Source organism: Girardinichthys multiradiatus, chromosome 11 (assembly GCF_021462225.1).
Source record: "Girardinichthys multiradiatus isolate DD_20200921_A chromosome 11, DD_fGirMul_XY1, whole genome shotgun sequence".
Classification (NCBI taxonomy): Eukaryota; Metazoa; Chordata; class Actinopteri; order Cyprinodontiformes; family Goodeidae; genus Girardinichthys; species Girardinichthys multiradiatus.
Genome location: NC_061804.1, coordinates 24,455,986 through 24,469,975, shown reverse-complemented (window position 1 = coordinate 24,469,975; position 13,990 = coordinate 24,455,986). Strand labels below are relative to the sequence as shown.

The 13,990-nt window shown below is 39.3% G+C and overlaps 1 protein-coding gene and 1 long non-coding RNA gene across 4 annotated transcripts in view; both read right to left on the bottom strand.

Annotated features, from left to right (window-relative positions):
- The window catches only part of LOC124876220, a 137,342-nt gene extending 130,291 nt beyond the window's left edge, over nt 1–7,051 (bottom strand). Inside the window, exons 1-2 of the long non-coding RNA XR_007040247.1 lie at nt 7,001–7,051; nt 6,137–6,188 (exon numbers count right to left, since the gene is read on the bottom strand). This is a non-coding gene — a long non-coding RNA (uncharacterized LOC124876220). The remainder of the gene's footprint in view (nt 1–6,136; nt 6,189–7,000) is intronic.
- cadm2a (cell adhesion molecule 2a) overlaps nt 1–13,990 on the bottom strand; it is a 397,367-nt gene that overhangs the window by 314,129 nt on the left and 69,248 nt on the right. The window lies entirely within an intron of this gene.

Here is a 13,990-nt window from a genome sequence, read left to right as displayed (position 1 = left end):
CTTTAAATTTTCTGCTTCTAAATTCAGACAAGACAGAAGATGTCGTCTTTGGACCGGAGTCTTTAAAAAAGAAACTGCTTAGTAAATCACTTAACCTGGATGGCATTAAATTGACCTCCGGTAATTAAGTAAAAAACCTTGGTGTTATTTTTGTTGGGTTTATGATTATTGATTGAATAATCTTGATCAATAATTATAATTACAAATCATAATCTGACAAAATCAATTTCTTAACCAAAAATCCTCATTTACGAATCGAGACCAGAGATGTTTCTGGTGTTGTAATTGTGGCTCAACGCCTCTGACAATTACAACCATTAAATACTCCGTAATAATTAATAACTATTGCCGGAGATGTCACTGTTTAATCAACCGTTTCTGCCGAAACGTGTGGAACTTGAACCTTATTTTGACTGACACATCACTTTTTGCACACAATGAAACACCAAACGCTCTCTCTTTATCTATGTAAATATTTATTAATTTTCACCTACTCAACATGCAAAATTCTACAAACACAGGGGTAACACATCTAAATAAGCAAAATCAACAAGCGGTAGTGGGTATGTATTGAGTCAACCAGCAGTTTGTGGCACTACAGACAAAGGGAGAGGGGGATATGAGTGGTGTCGAGTGGTGGGGGTTGGAGCGCAGCTCCGACTGTCCTTATGGTCTTCTGATCATAAAACGTCCCCCTAACTCCTGGCACAACGGATTGATAACTTTTGGCGGCAAGCTAGCACAGTGAGATTGAAGACAAAGGTAAAATGGAGAATTTTACCATGAGATCGTTTTAACAGTCAGGTCTTGCAACGCACCCGTGTTGACTCTCAGATAGTAAACACAAACAGCTCTGGGAACGTGGCGGATCCCGATATCAACATAACACATCAAAGTTTCAATAAGCAAGGTTACATGCACATATTATTCAGAACACATGAGATCCTAACCAGCGATTCTGATCGCTTCTACAACCTCTGACCCTGCCCAGGCTTTCTAATAAAGCAATAAAAGATAAAATAAAAAGGTTGGTTTTACTTGGTGTCGTCTTCTTCCTGAGTGAGGGAATTTGAGCGAGGAAAAGTGGGGTTAAGTTAATTGTGCGTCCAAAATTAACTTCAGGGGAAGCGGTCAGTTTTCGTCCTTTGGTCTTCTTGACAAAAAGGAAAAATATGATCTGACCATCAAAGTCGACTTGAAAATGGAACACGGTAGCGGTTCGTCTCTCCGAAACTCCGTGTCCTCAGTTACGTGTTAACTCACATCTTCGATCGGCAAAGTGAAATCTCTGGCCTTCTTAGTCCAAAACCTCAGTTATGAATGGTTCGTTGTCCAACGAGAGAGAATGAATGAACTCTGCACAGAGCTCTTCTCTTAAAGTGGTGCGCTTCAGTCGCTAGACCGGTTTTCTAGCAGAAGGCGAGTTTTCAAACATGAGCGCCTCCTATATAGCACCCTGTGACGTCAGACTTGGGACGCCCAGTCATATCAGTCGCAATGCTCGATGGGATATGTAGGAGCGGGCTGTCCTGGGTACAAAATGGCCGATGCCATTGGAGGGGCACAGTGACGTCCAACAATGTGCAGATAATCCAATGCTCAGCAAACAAGTGGTCCAACATTTTTGACCAGGACATGTCACTTAAATCCCATATTAAACAGGTTTCTAGGATTTCCTTCTTTCACCTCCAGAACATTGCCAAAATTTGAAATATCCTATCCAGGAGGGATGCTGAAAAACTAGTCCATACATTTGTTACTTCAAGGCTGGACTATTGTAATTCTTTACAATCAGGATGTCCACAAAATGCAGTTAAAAGCCTTCAGCTGATTCAAAATGCTGCAGCAAGAGTTCTGATGAAAATTAAAAAGAGAGAACATATTTCTCCTACTTTAGCTTCCCTTCATTGGCTCCCTGTTAAATCCAGAATAGAATTTAAAGTTCTCCTCCTCACATATAAAGCCCTTAATGATCTAGCTCCATCATACATCGGAGATCTGATTGTTCCATATGTTCCTAACAGAGCACTTCGTTCTCAGACTGCAGGTTTACTGGTGGTTCCTAGAGTCTCTAGAAGTAGAATGGGAGGCAGATCTTTTAGTTATCAGGCTCCTCTCCTGTGGAACCAGTTCCCAGTTTTAGTCCGTGAGGCAGACACCCTGTCCACTTTTAAGCCTAAGCTTAAAACTTTCCTTTTTGATAGAGCTTATAGTTAGAGTGTCTTAGGTTATCCTGAGCTATCTCTGTAGTTATGCTGCTATAGGCTTAGGCTGCAGGAGGACATAATGACCACTTTCACCCTCTTCGCTACATTCTCACACTACTCTCCAATTTTGCATTATTCCCTGTTATTTTAGCTTTTAACTTTATGTTCTCTCTCTTTTCTCTTCCTAGAAGCTACACCTGGCCTGACTCTGTGTCTACCTGTGACACCTTTCTGGAGGTGGGCATCATCCAAGCTTCTCCTGGCAACAACTTAATGCTCACCCTCTACCGATGATCCACATGGCCCGGTCTTTCAGTGTTTAACCCTTTCTCTCTCCTAGACATAGCTACTGACTGAGCTTCTACTGTGACTACCTATGTGCTTTCTTTCAGACTCTAACCTTGAAAACTGGCTCAGAGTTTATCTGTTCTTTCTTTCTAGATGAAACGACTAAAGGAGCTACATCCATTAACATTTACTTTTCCTTCCCATAGAAAGTACTCCTGGATCAGTGCTTCTGTCTTCTTTTTGTGTCTCTGCTCTGTTCTCTCAAACTCCCAGTTGGTCATGGCAGATGGCCGTTCATACTGAGCCTGGTTCTGCTGGAGGTTTCTTCCTGTTAAAAGGGAGGTTTTCCTCTCCACTGTCGCTACATGCATGCTTAGTATGAGGGATTGCTGCAAAGTCAACGCCAGTGACTGTCCACTGTCTCTACATGCTCATCCATTTCCTTAAATAGAAAAACTTTTTATCCAATTTGAATAAATAACTGAATCTGACTGCACTGTTCAATGGTTAGGATTAATTGGAATGTATGTACCTGACTTTTGTGAAGTGCCTCGAGACAACATGTGTTGTGAATTGGTGCTATATAAATAAACTGAATTGAATAAAAACCCAGAAATTGATGTCAGACCTAATTGATGTGTCTCCACAGTTACTTTTTATTTACTAATTTTATATTGTTGAGAGATTTTTTACTTTTTTAAAAGCTGATTACTTTGTTACACCCTATTTCCATTGATTGTGGTTCTGATCTGTTTTTACCAATTGACTCATTAAAAACCCAAACCAAAGCAACTCTGACCTACTAATAGGTAATATTTACTGAAGTCACATGAACACATTTCGCTATTCGACAATTGATAGAGCATAGAAAGTGACATCCCACTGCAGTCAACTTATTTGGACTTGAAAACATGGGTACATATCCACCAAATCTACTAAAATATTAAAAGGGTGAAAGGAGCAAAATGACCAGCACACCCTTAATGGAACATATACGCTTATAAAGATGTAGCTAATTAAAGCAAAACAAACATAAATCAAGTACTGGCAACTTTTCTCTATGGCCGACTAAAGTCAAGCTTTTAAAAAATGCAGCAGACATGACCCACTTCTCACAATGTGCACTGTCAGCTGCCAGAGTCATGATCTTCCAGTGTGAGAACACCACAAAGAAACCTAGCCTTTAATTTGACATGTCTCCATTTGCAAATCATCATGATATAGTATATTGAGTAAACTGACCAATTCATTTGCTAAAATGGCTTGAAAAAAAAGTAAAACTGGCATTCATATAAAATTGTGGTTAGTCAGTGAGAATGTTGCTACACAAACCTGCTTTAAAATCAGAAACTTAAAAGTCAGTTCAGTTTACCTGTAAAATGGACATGAATGTGTGAAACGTGAGGGTAGGATAAGCTCTTTTTTTGAATATTGTATTGCGAGTGGTTTGCTGATGAAAGTATTTACAGAAAATTAGCCCCGCAGCCATTCTTAATCTCCTGGCTTTTTTGTAAATGAAAGGATGAAGTCTCATGTTTCATTCCTCATTTGCATATGAGAAGAATCACCTTCACTTTTGCTAGATTTTGATGTTGCGCAAACCAAATTAAGATTTAGTAAACGAGAGGAGGGGGGGCATTTGAGTTGATGTGATGTGTAGCTCAGTTTGTGTCAACGTATGAATTTGTAAGCAAAACCACACTTGGTGTCTGAGATGGACCAGCCTATTCAAACGTCGAATAACCTCTTCTCTGATTACAAAGCTATTAGTAACAGCAAATAACGCCTGACCATAATGCTTTAGCATCACAGATAATCCCTGTGAACTCAGGAATATGATTCATCACTTCAGTGGGTAACAAGATACAAGAGTAAATGAGAATAGGAAAGCATAATGGACGACACACAGCATTGCTGATCTATCTGTTTGATGAATATTTGGCTTTTTCGGAGTAAACAATCATGCCTCAGATGTTTGCTGAGGCAGAATGGAGAAATAGACTAACTTCTGTACGGCATTTACAAAGACCCCAACTTAATGGAAGTTTGAATTACCATTTAAATAGGATTTATTTAGGGGGAGGGGGTGGGGTGTCATACAGAAAGATAAATTACATTGTAAACAATGTCAAAACAGTTTAATGACACATATGAAATGAAAGTACACACCGTGCGCTTTCTTAGCCACTGAGTGATATAAAGAGTGGACTGAATAAAAATGAGTCAGCCCGAGGAAAAACACGAAAAAAAGCAGCTCTGCCGACTTGTTTTGTCTTCGACTGGGCCTGCACTTTTAATTGACTTGAATAAAAAACTCAATTACAGCGTTCTGGCCACCGGAGGGAGAGAAAGCGAGTGACAGAGAGCAAGTGGAGGATGAGAGGGGAGAGAACGAAACAGAAAAGGGGAGTGAATGAAGCATGAGAGAGGAGTGAAGGAGTTATTGGGTCAGAATGGCACCTCGGGGGGAGTCAGGGCACCAGACAAGCTTTTTCTACAGGCCAGTCTGTCTATGGGAATTACACCTCCCTGAAAGGTGGGAGAAAATAGACTAGAAGAGAAAAAGAGGGGAAAAGAGAAAGTGCTTTATTGCTACCTTCTGAGGTTTTCATGCATTTATTGTCATCTGGCTTTAGCTATTCTGCTGAGGCTGACTAGGATACTGATTGAAGGTGAGGGGCATCACATCAAATGAAATCAGTGAGTAGACTTAGCTTTCCTGATTTAGCTTTTGCGAAAGTTGACAAGACTCGTAGCGGAAGAGAATTAAGGTGCCAAACATGAATAGATAAGACGGTAACACAACAAATCATGTGCACGATGCAAGGAAAAAAAGACTCTTTGTAAGCAGAAACATCCTCAGGACCACACAGTGATACTGTCAGACTGATAAAATGTGAATAACTGTGTGCTTGTTGGCAGATTGGTGTTTCTGTTGAGCACATGCATTTCCAAATTCTTTCATGCATAGGTACGTAGTGATCGTGGGAGTTGTGATGATAGTGATGGTGTGGGGGGTAGGGGGGTTGGTTGTTGTGGAAGTATTGCCGGTATCTCAAACAACAGATTATTTGTCAGCCTAAAGCAGTCAATGCAATGTTTGTGGACAGTGTGCCAATATGTCCACTTTGTGTGTGTGTCCGTGTGTGTGTGTGCGCAGATACCGAGCTGTTTTTCTCATGCTTGTGTGTTATTGATTAGTCATCTCTGTGGGCAATAGGAGCTGTTATCAGGCCTGACATGGAGACAGACGGGGGTGGATGATGCATGGGACGGGAAAACTGTTCAGACGCAAAGATAATGGAGCTACACGCGCATACACACACCATTTCACACACGCGAGCACACTGTAAAGCTGGACGGGCAGACACTGTCACATGCTCCCACAGATTTTTGCTCACAGAATAGACCTATTACACAACTGAGCGCAATGTATTGGCAGCAATAGATTTGTTTTCAGCACCACGGACAGCACTCTAAATCTTGAGCGATGCCAGTACACAGTGCATATGGCTAATGATTATCTATGGTGGCGCCCACAACTATAATCAGCCATTACTCAAGGAAGTTAAGTGCAGGTGCCCTTGAATATCACAATAAATTTCCCAAGTGGAAGTAGACACAAAAGAATGAGTGCATACTGTGAGTGCTTCTTATGACCATGGTGCATACAGCCAGGATCCAGGTACTCACCTACAAGATAAAGAGAAAAAGAAAGAGAAGGGACTCAGAACCAAGCAATTATGCAATAACCACTGAACAGTTAGAATCGGTTCAATTCAATTCATTTCAATTCTGTTCATTTACAAACTGTATGTAAATACAATTTACAAACAATGTATTTTCAATGCACGTTACCAGACAAACAGCGATTATTTGTATCATTATGAAGATTTAATTTACATACATACATAAACTTTAAAACTTCTGTCTATGAAGCACTCCTTACCATAATCTTTATCAAAGGAACAAACACCTTTAGTGTGCATAATGACTTAATTATAACTTAAACCATTAATTTAAAATCAAGTATTTTTTTCCTCAAAGAGTCATTTGCTGTTTTTGAATTGTACCCACAAAAGTTGGTTACCAAATGGAGCAGTCTACTACAGGACCTCTCATGCATGCATCTTTAGGGGATGTTCTGTACCTGCTTTGAAAACAAAATATTTTAAGTAATTTTCTTACGATCCAGAATTGATTATTAAGAAACATTTTGTTTCTGTGACTCTGAAAACTATTTTTAATAGCTGACTTACCTAAAAAGTGATCAGATCTAAATGGAAAGGTTAACATGAAGGTGAGGTTATTAAATTATTAAATTTAAGGTTATTACATTTTGTAATTATGTTTCATCACAATTCATTAATATATTTTATTTTACAAACAAGAAAAAAAAAAACTGATGAGCAGTTAAATACACCGATATAAAATGGTTTGATTAACTGTCGAAATGTAAACAGATTTTAATGATATGTTAACGGCTGAGTATGAAATTGAGTTACCAATCGGCAAAGAGGTGAACTGATCTTGTGCCTATGTGTGCAGTGAAGCCCAACCTTTATTGAGCCAAACAAGACAAAGCATAGGAGAGAATGTTACGTATACTGTATAGGCTCACCTACTTAAAAGACAAAAAACAATTGTCATATATCTGTAGGCTAACATGGAGTTCCGTTTTAAAGATTATATCAAAATGTAAATTTAAAATGCAATTCTACAAAAACAATAAACAGTTATAACTAAAATGTATTACTTTTAATATGTTTTCCTTACATAACACTAAAATTGTGTAAAAATGGTTGTTACATTAAATAAATTCTTAATTCCCATTATTTTGAAACAAACAATACACATTCCAATATGCAGCCAATTCAAAGAGGCTTTAGCAATGACCAGTATTATATAGTTATCCTTAATTGTTGGATGTTTTTTGTGGTTTTTATTTTTATTAGTTTTTCAAAGTAGGCAGACAGAAAGTGGGGTGGAGAGAGAGGGGAAGACATGTAGCCTAGGTCTCCAGGGTCGGGACTCAAACTGGGACAGCTGCATCGAGGACTGAGGCCCCCATATATGAGTCGCGTGCTCTACTGCTACGCCACACACCGCGCCCAAAATGTCAGATGTTTTTACCTTTTGATTAAGAAATAGCTATAATTCCCTCATTTTTTTTAGAGCTCATTAAGCACTTCACATTAGGAATACATTTACGTACTAAAACAGGAATTCTGTCAATCTAACTGCCCAAAACACCCATCGTGCCAGTGTAGCATATAAATAGGACCAACATCAGAACCTCCCTGTAACTTTGATGTAACCACTGTTATGTGTTACTATCATATAAAAATAATAACTACATATCTCTCATTCAAAGAATTAAAATTTTATTTGAAATGTTTAATTTAATATTAGTTAATATTGTGCCACAAATATTCTCTTTGGTCTTATTTATAAGGCAAAGAGCTCAAGACTTTTTTGTTAAACCAACATTCAATATCTTACCACTTACACAGTTGTGTTAGCATTAAATACCCTTTTAGTAATATTTTTATTAATTGGCTTTTCTCAAACAGTATGTCATCAGCGTTGGTTGGATTTGTTTTCTTGGAAATCACATATTGTTACAACTGAGTTACAACTTATGTACCAAGAAGTAGAATTCCTATTAATACAAACACGCATTTACTTTTTTATTTTCATATTCTTACACCTAATTTGAAAACTACTGTAACAGTTTTTACTTATTTCCTTGTACATGCAAATGGTTACATCAGGATTTCTTTGGTCCCATTGCAAAATGAGTTGTGGGTAAATGTTAGCTGTGGGACGGGTTGTCCACCAGATGCCAACCAAAAGCACAGCCAACCATGAGCACACAGGGAATAGAATGTCATGGCCTGCAATTTACAATCCTTTTCCCCTCCACAGGGACAGGTAAACTCAAGTCAACCATGAAAATACATGAGGTCAACATTCCTGCCATATCCTCTACTTACTCTCATCAAATAGACAGGGTTAGGAAGGGGCAGATACATAGAATGTGATCCATAACACCGATTGTCATTCTGAAACGTTAATACAGTTTTCAGTAAAGAAAATCTACATTTAGTCAAAAATATATTGTTCAGTACAATATGTTTTACAAATGTTAAAATATTAAAAAAGGTTTGTGCTTTTTTTAGCAGTCTTTATAAAAGCCACTTGGTTAAAAGCAGCTTGTTCATCAATTTCAACATTGATATGCACATACAGTGCCTTGCGAAAGTATTCGGCCCCCTTGAACTTTTCAACCTCTTGCCACATTTCAGGCTTCAAACATAAAGATATAAAATTCAAATTTTTTGTGAAGAATCAACAACAAGTGGGACACAATCATCAAGTGGAATGAAATTTATTGGATGTGTCAAACGTTTTTAACAAATAAAAAATTGAAAGTGGGGCGTGCGATATTATTCAGCCCCTTTACTTTCAGTGCAGCAAACTCACTCCAGAGGTTCAGTGAGGATCTCTGAATGATCCAATGTTGTCCCAAATGACTGATGATAAATAGAATCCACCTGTGTGTAATCAAGTCTCTATATAAATGCACCTGCTCTGTGATAGTCTCAGGGTTCTGTTCAAAGCGCAGAGAGCATCATGAAGACCAAGGAACACACCAGGCAGGTCCGAGATACTGTTGTGGAGAAGTTTAAAGCCGGATTTGGATACAAAAAGATTTCCCAAGCTTTAAACATCCCAAGGAGCACTGTGCAAGCAATCATGTTGAAATGGAAGGAGTATCAGACCACTGCAAATCTACCAAGACCCGGCCGTCCCTCTAAACTTTCACCTCGAACAAGGAGAAGGCTGATCAGAGATGCAGCCAAGAGGCCCATGATCACTCTGGATGAACTGCAGAGATCTACAGCTGAGGTGGGAGAGTCTGTCCATAGGACAATAATCAGTCGTACACTGCACAAATCTGGCCTTTATGGAAGAGTGGCAAGAAGAAAGCCATTTCTCAAAGATATCCATAAAAAAGTATTGTTTAAAGTTTGCCACAAGCCACCCGGGAGACACACCAAACATGTGGAAGAAGGTGCTCTGGTCAGATGAAACCAAAATCGAACTGTTTGGCCACAATGCAAAATGATATGTTTGGCGTAAAAGCAACACAGCTCATGACCCTGAACACACCATCCCCACTGTCAAACATGGTGGTGGCAGCATCATAGTTTGGGCCTGCTTTTTGTCAGCAGGGACAGGGAAGATGGTCAAAATTGATGGGAAGATGGATGGGGCCAAATACAGGACCATTCTGGAAAAAACCTGTTGGGAGTCTGCAAGAGACCTGAGACTGGGATGGAGGTTTATCTTCCAACAAGACAATGATCAAAAACATAAAGCCAAATCTACAATGGAATGGTTCACAAATAAACGTATCCAGGTGTTGGAATGGCCAAGTCAAAGTCCAGACCTGAAACCAATTGAGAATCTGTGGAAAGACCTGAAGACTGCTGTTCAGGAACGCTCTCCATCCAACCTCACTGAGCTCGAGCTGTTTTGCAAGGAAGAATGGGCAAGAATTTCAGTCTCTCGATTTGCAAAACTGATAGAGACATACCCCAAGCGACTTGCAGCTGTAATTGCAGCAAAGGGTGGCGCTACAAAGTATTAACGCAAGGGGGCCGAACAATATTGCACGCCCCACTTTTCAGTTTTTTATTTGTTAAAAAAGTTTGACACATTCAATAAATTTCATTCCACTTCACGATTGTGTCCCACTTGTTGATTCTTCACAAAAAATTTGAATTTTATATCATTGTGTTTGAAGCCTGAAATGTGGCAAGAGGTTGAAAAGTTCAAGGGGGCTGATTACTTTCACAAGGCACTGTATAAATCTAATTTATTAGGGAACTAATTTAGACAATCACCAAGAAAATAACTCAAGAAAAACTAGTTCAAACTCCAAATTGCTTTAAGAATTCTTTTTTTGTGTGTGTGTTTGAAATGAAGAAACAGACGTTTATTATATTTTTTTTGATTGTGAATCACTGAAAGCCACACTGAGACACCACACTTCACAGTTTATGATGCTCAATTTTTCCTGTGATTAATGATTCCTACTAATGATACACATTTTAAATGAAGTAAATTAGCAAATCTAAATCAAAACAAATTACTCATCATCCCATATGGTGTACGCAGTCATACCATAGCCACCATGTGTGAAACTTATTAGTGAATATTTCTGAAAACATCCAGTTTGCTCAAAAAGCCAGCACAAAGACATATTTATTAATATACTACCATTGTTGGTTGTATAACACAATGACAAGGTTTTCCAAATAAAAAAATTAAAACATGAATCCTAACTGGTAATAAAAAAAAAGATTTAAGTAACTGCATTTATTTGTATACTTTAAGCCACCATTCCACATTTGTTTGTTATTTATGGCTCTATGTACTGACAATGTAGGATTTTATTTGGGATTACGTAATGGACATTAGGATAATCTTCAATAATGTATTAGTAATAAAATGAGTGGCTTGTTATGGAGAAGGAACTTCATGGCCAGCTGCTGCAGCAACAATAAACTGACCAAGCTGACTGGGTGAGGATGCACAAAATGTGGTGTGCTTGAAGATGTAGACTGGCTAGCAATACAATTAGCAGGGCACAGCTCAAAGCTGACTTGCATGAAACAGCACTTCTTTTTCTTGCAAATATATGTCCCTTGGACAGATGATAACAGGATGATAACAGGATGGATTATACAGTATAACACTGCAATTAAATGGTGAATGGAATGAATTTATATGGTGCTTCTCTAGTCATATTAAGCACTTGCACTCACAAACATACATTCATACTAACATGCAGATTGGTAGGCAACTTGAGGTTAAGTACCTTGTCAAGGGGCACATGGATATATTTTCAAATTCAATTGAGTGTACTAGTGAGTTGGCAGCTACCATCATTCCATCTAGAAGACATGGGTCTGCTGCAAAACCTATATCCTGATGCTGTGATGCGTATCTGAGTTAAGAATTGAACTATAATAATGAAAGAAGTGGACAATACTGCCACTTATTGGATAGTACATCTGTTATTTTTTGGGTTAGGTTGGGTCTTGCGCTGCTCCCTCTACTGGATCAGTTTAGACCCCTCATCAAATGTGGGGCCTATTTCCTCCCCGCCCCCTTCCTGCCGGTGGCTGGTGTCTCTGCCCGCTGGTGTATTGGTGGTTCACGGTGTCTGGGGCTGCGTGCTTTGGTGTGTGCCGGCTCCCTCACTCCCGATGGCTGCTTGCCGGGGCCTGGGCCCCCTGGCTCTGTCGGGCCTTTGCTTGGAGGGTGATGTGCCTCGGGTCTCAGGTCTCTGGGTCCAAGGCTGGATATACTCCGGTGTAGGCCTGTGGGCTCGTCGCTCTAGCTCCTTGGGGCTTCTGCATTGTGTCTGCACGGTGGTTACCCTGGGGTTCTCCTCTGCTTTTCTCTGGGGGAGATGCGGTATTCCCGGCGGTGGTCCTCCTGGGTTCCTGTGCTCTGGGGGGCCTTTAGATGTCTGTGGCTCGGAGCTCCTCCGTGTCTGTCTCAGGTCCTAGGGGCAGGTCTGTGGCTCCTCACACTCACTATTGCATGTTTTATATAGAAACCTTATATACACAGGCGCGCTTACACTTACACCAACAGGTATTTGGATTCAGGTGTCCTCTATTCTTTTCTCCTTGTCTCCCTTTATCCTTTTTTCCCCACCTCTCTCTCTTGCTTCTTTGTTTTTCCTTTTCATTTCCATCTCCGTGTCCATTGAAATTAAAATAATCCCAAAGCAAGCCGGTCTTTCCGCATAGAGTTTGCATGTTCTCCCTGTGCATGCGTGAGTTCTCTCTGGGTACTCCGGCCTCCTCCCACAGTCCAAAAACATGACTGTTAGGTTAATTGGTTTCTCTAAATTGCCCTTAGGCACGAATGAATGTGTGCGTGATTGTTTGTCTTGTGTGTGTTTGTGTTGCCCTGCGATAGACTGGCGACCTTGCCAAAGTGTACCCCGCCTCCCCCCATAGACTGCTGGAAATAGGCACCAGCTTCCCCGCGACCCACTATGGAAGAAGCGGTAAAAAATGACTGACTGACTGACTATATCTCAACTGGAGCACTATAGCATTAGCCATAATGCTCCACTTGTGAAAGTAAATGTGTTGGGCTTCTTCTTGGCACTCAGACAACAATTCTGAGTGCTACTCTGCCGGACAGGACACGTTAAAAAGAAATAAAAACAAAACGTAGTACATCTGTTGGTCACCATGGAGACTGAACACAAGCTAGTAGAGAACATGAGTCCTTCATTGCGGACGAATGATTCACGCTGCCTTTTTAGGCAAGTCCCTCTGCTGCTGCAGTATCAAGGGATGTGACAGGTGCCTCTCCCCTCCCAAGAGCTGGTTGATCTACATTTGAAGGAAAATCAATATCATCAATATGCTCTGGACAAGAGAAACACAGTAGGGTTTTTTGTACTGTACTTGCAATATACGTGTAGTGACAAATTCTTGTTTTTCTTGTCACTTCATATCTTTATTGTATCCATGTAGTCTTTTCTTGAAAATGTTAAGGAAACTGTTCACATCTTTTCAGTGAGATGATTGCACTTTAATTTATTTTGTAAAAAGGGGAATAGATGCAGCTAAAGTAAATTTACATCACTATTCAAACCATTTATTAGACTACACATATATAAAAAAAGAAAAACCTAAAGCAAAATTTCATATGTCAAAATCTCAGATGTGGTCTTGTTCTGGTCTCAGAGGATGAGTTGAATATCCTATTCCTCTTAGAAGAGGGTTTAGAAAACATTTTATTCCGATAATTTTTATCTTTTCCTGCATTAAGAAATATCAATAAATAAATAAATGGACAAAGACATTGCGGCATTTCATATTAAGTGATGAAAAAAACACTGAACAAACATTATTTTCTCTAGAGGCATAATCCACCTTCTGGTTTGCATTTTTTATGAAAAGGACTTGGTCTATACAAAATTTTACCTTTCTGACCACAGTTTATGACAGCCTTTTTTAAAGTCAAGACTCAGGTTCAGGTCCAGAATGAGGGACTGTTATCGGCTTTGATTTGGAATATCAGTATTCCAATCAGTAAAGTACAACCACTCTAATTAAGTCCTTTGTAGCATCCAAATATTGTAAGATTGTCTCTGTGTACACTACTTCTAGTTTAAAAAAACATTAAAAGGAGGGAAAGGAAAGCACTATCCAACCACCCATCCAAAATCCACCCATGTTCTATACAAATTTATTCCTTTAACAGGGCAAGAAGCAGCGTAACACGATGGACTTAATAGGGCTATCTTTTAGCAATATCTTACAAAAGCATTCATACCTTTTTTTACAGACCGCTTCATAATGTCATTATTCATTATGTTATATCCAGAAAATCCATTGTATTTTCTCATAATTGTTTTGGTAGACCAGCACAAAGAATAATTTTGAAGTGGA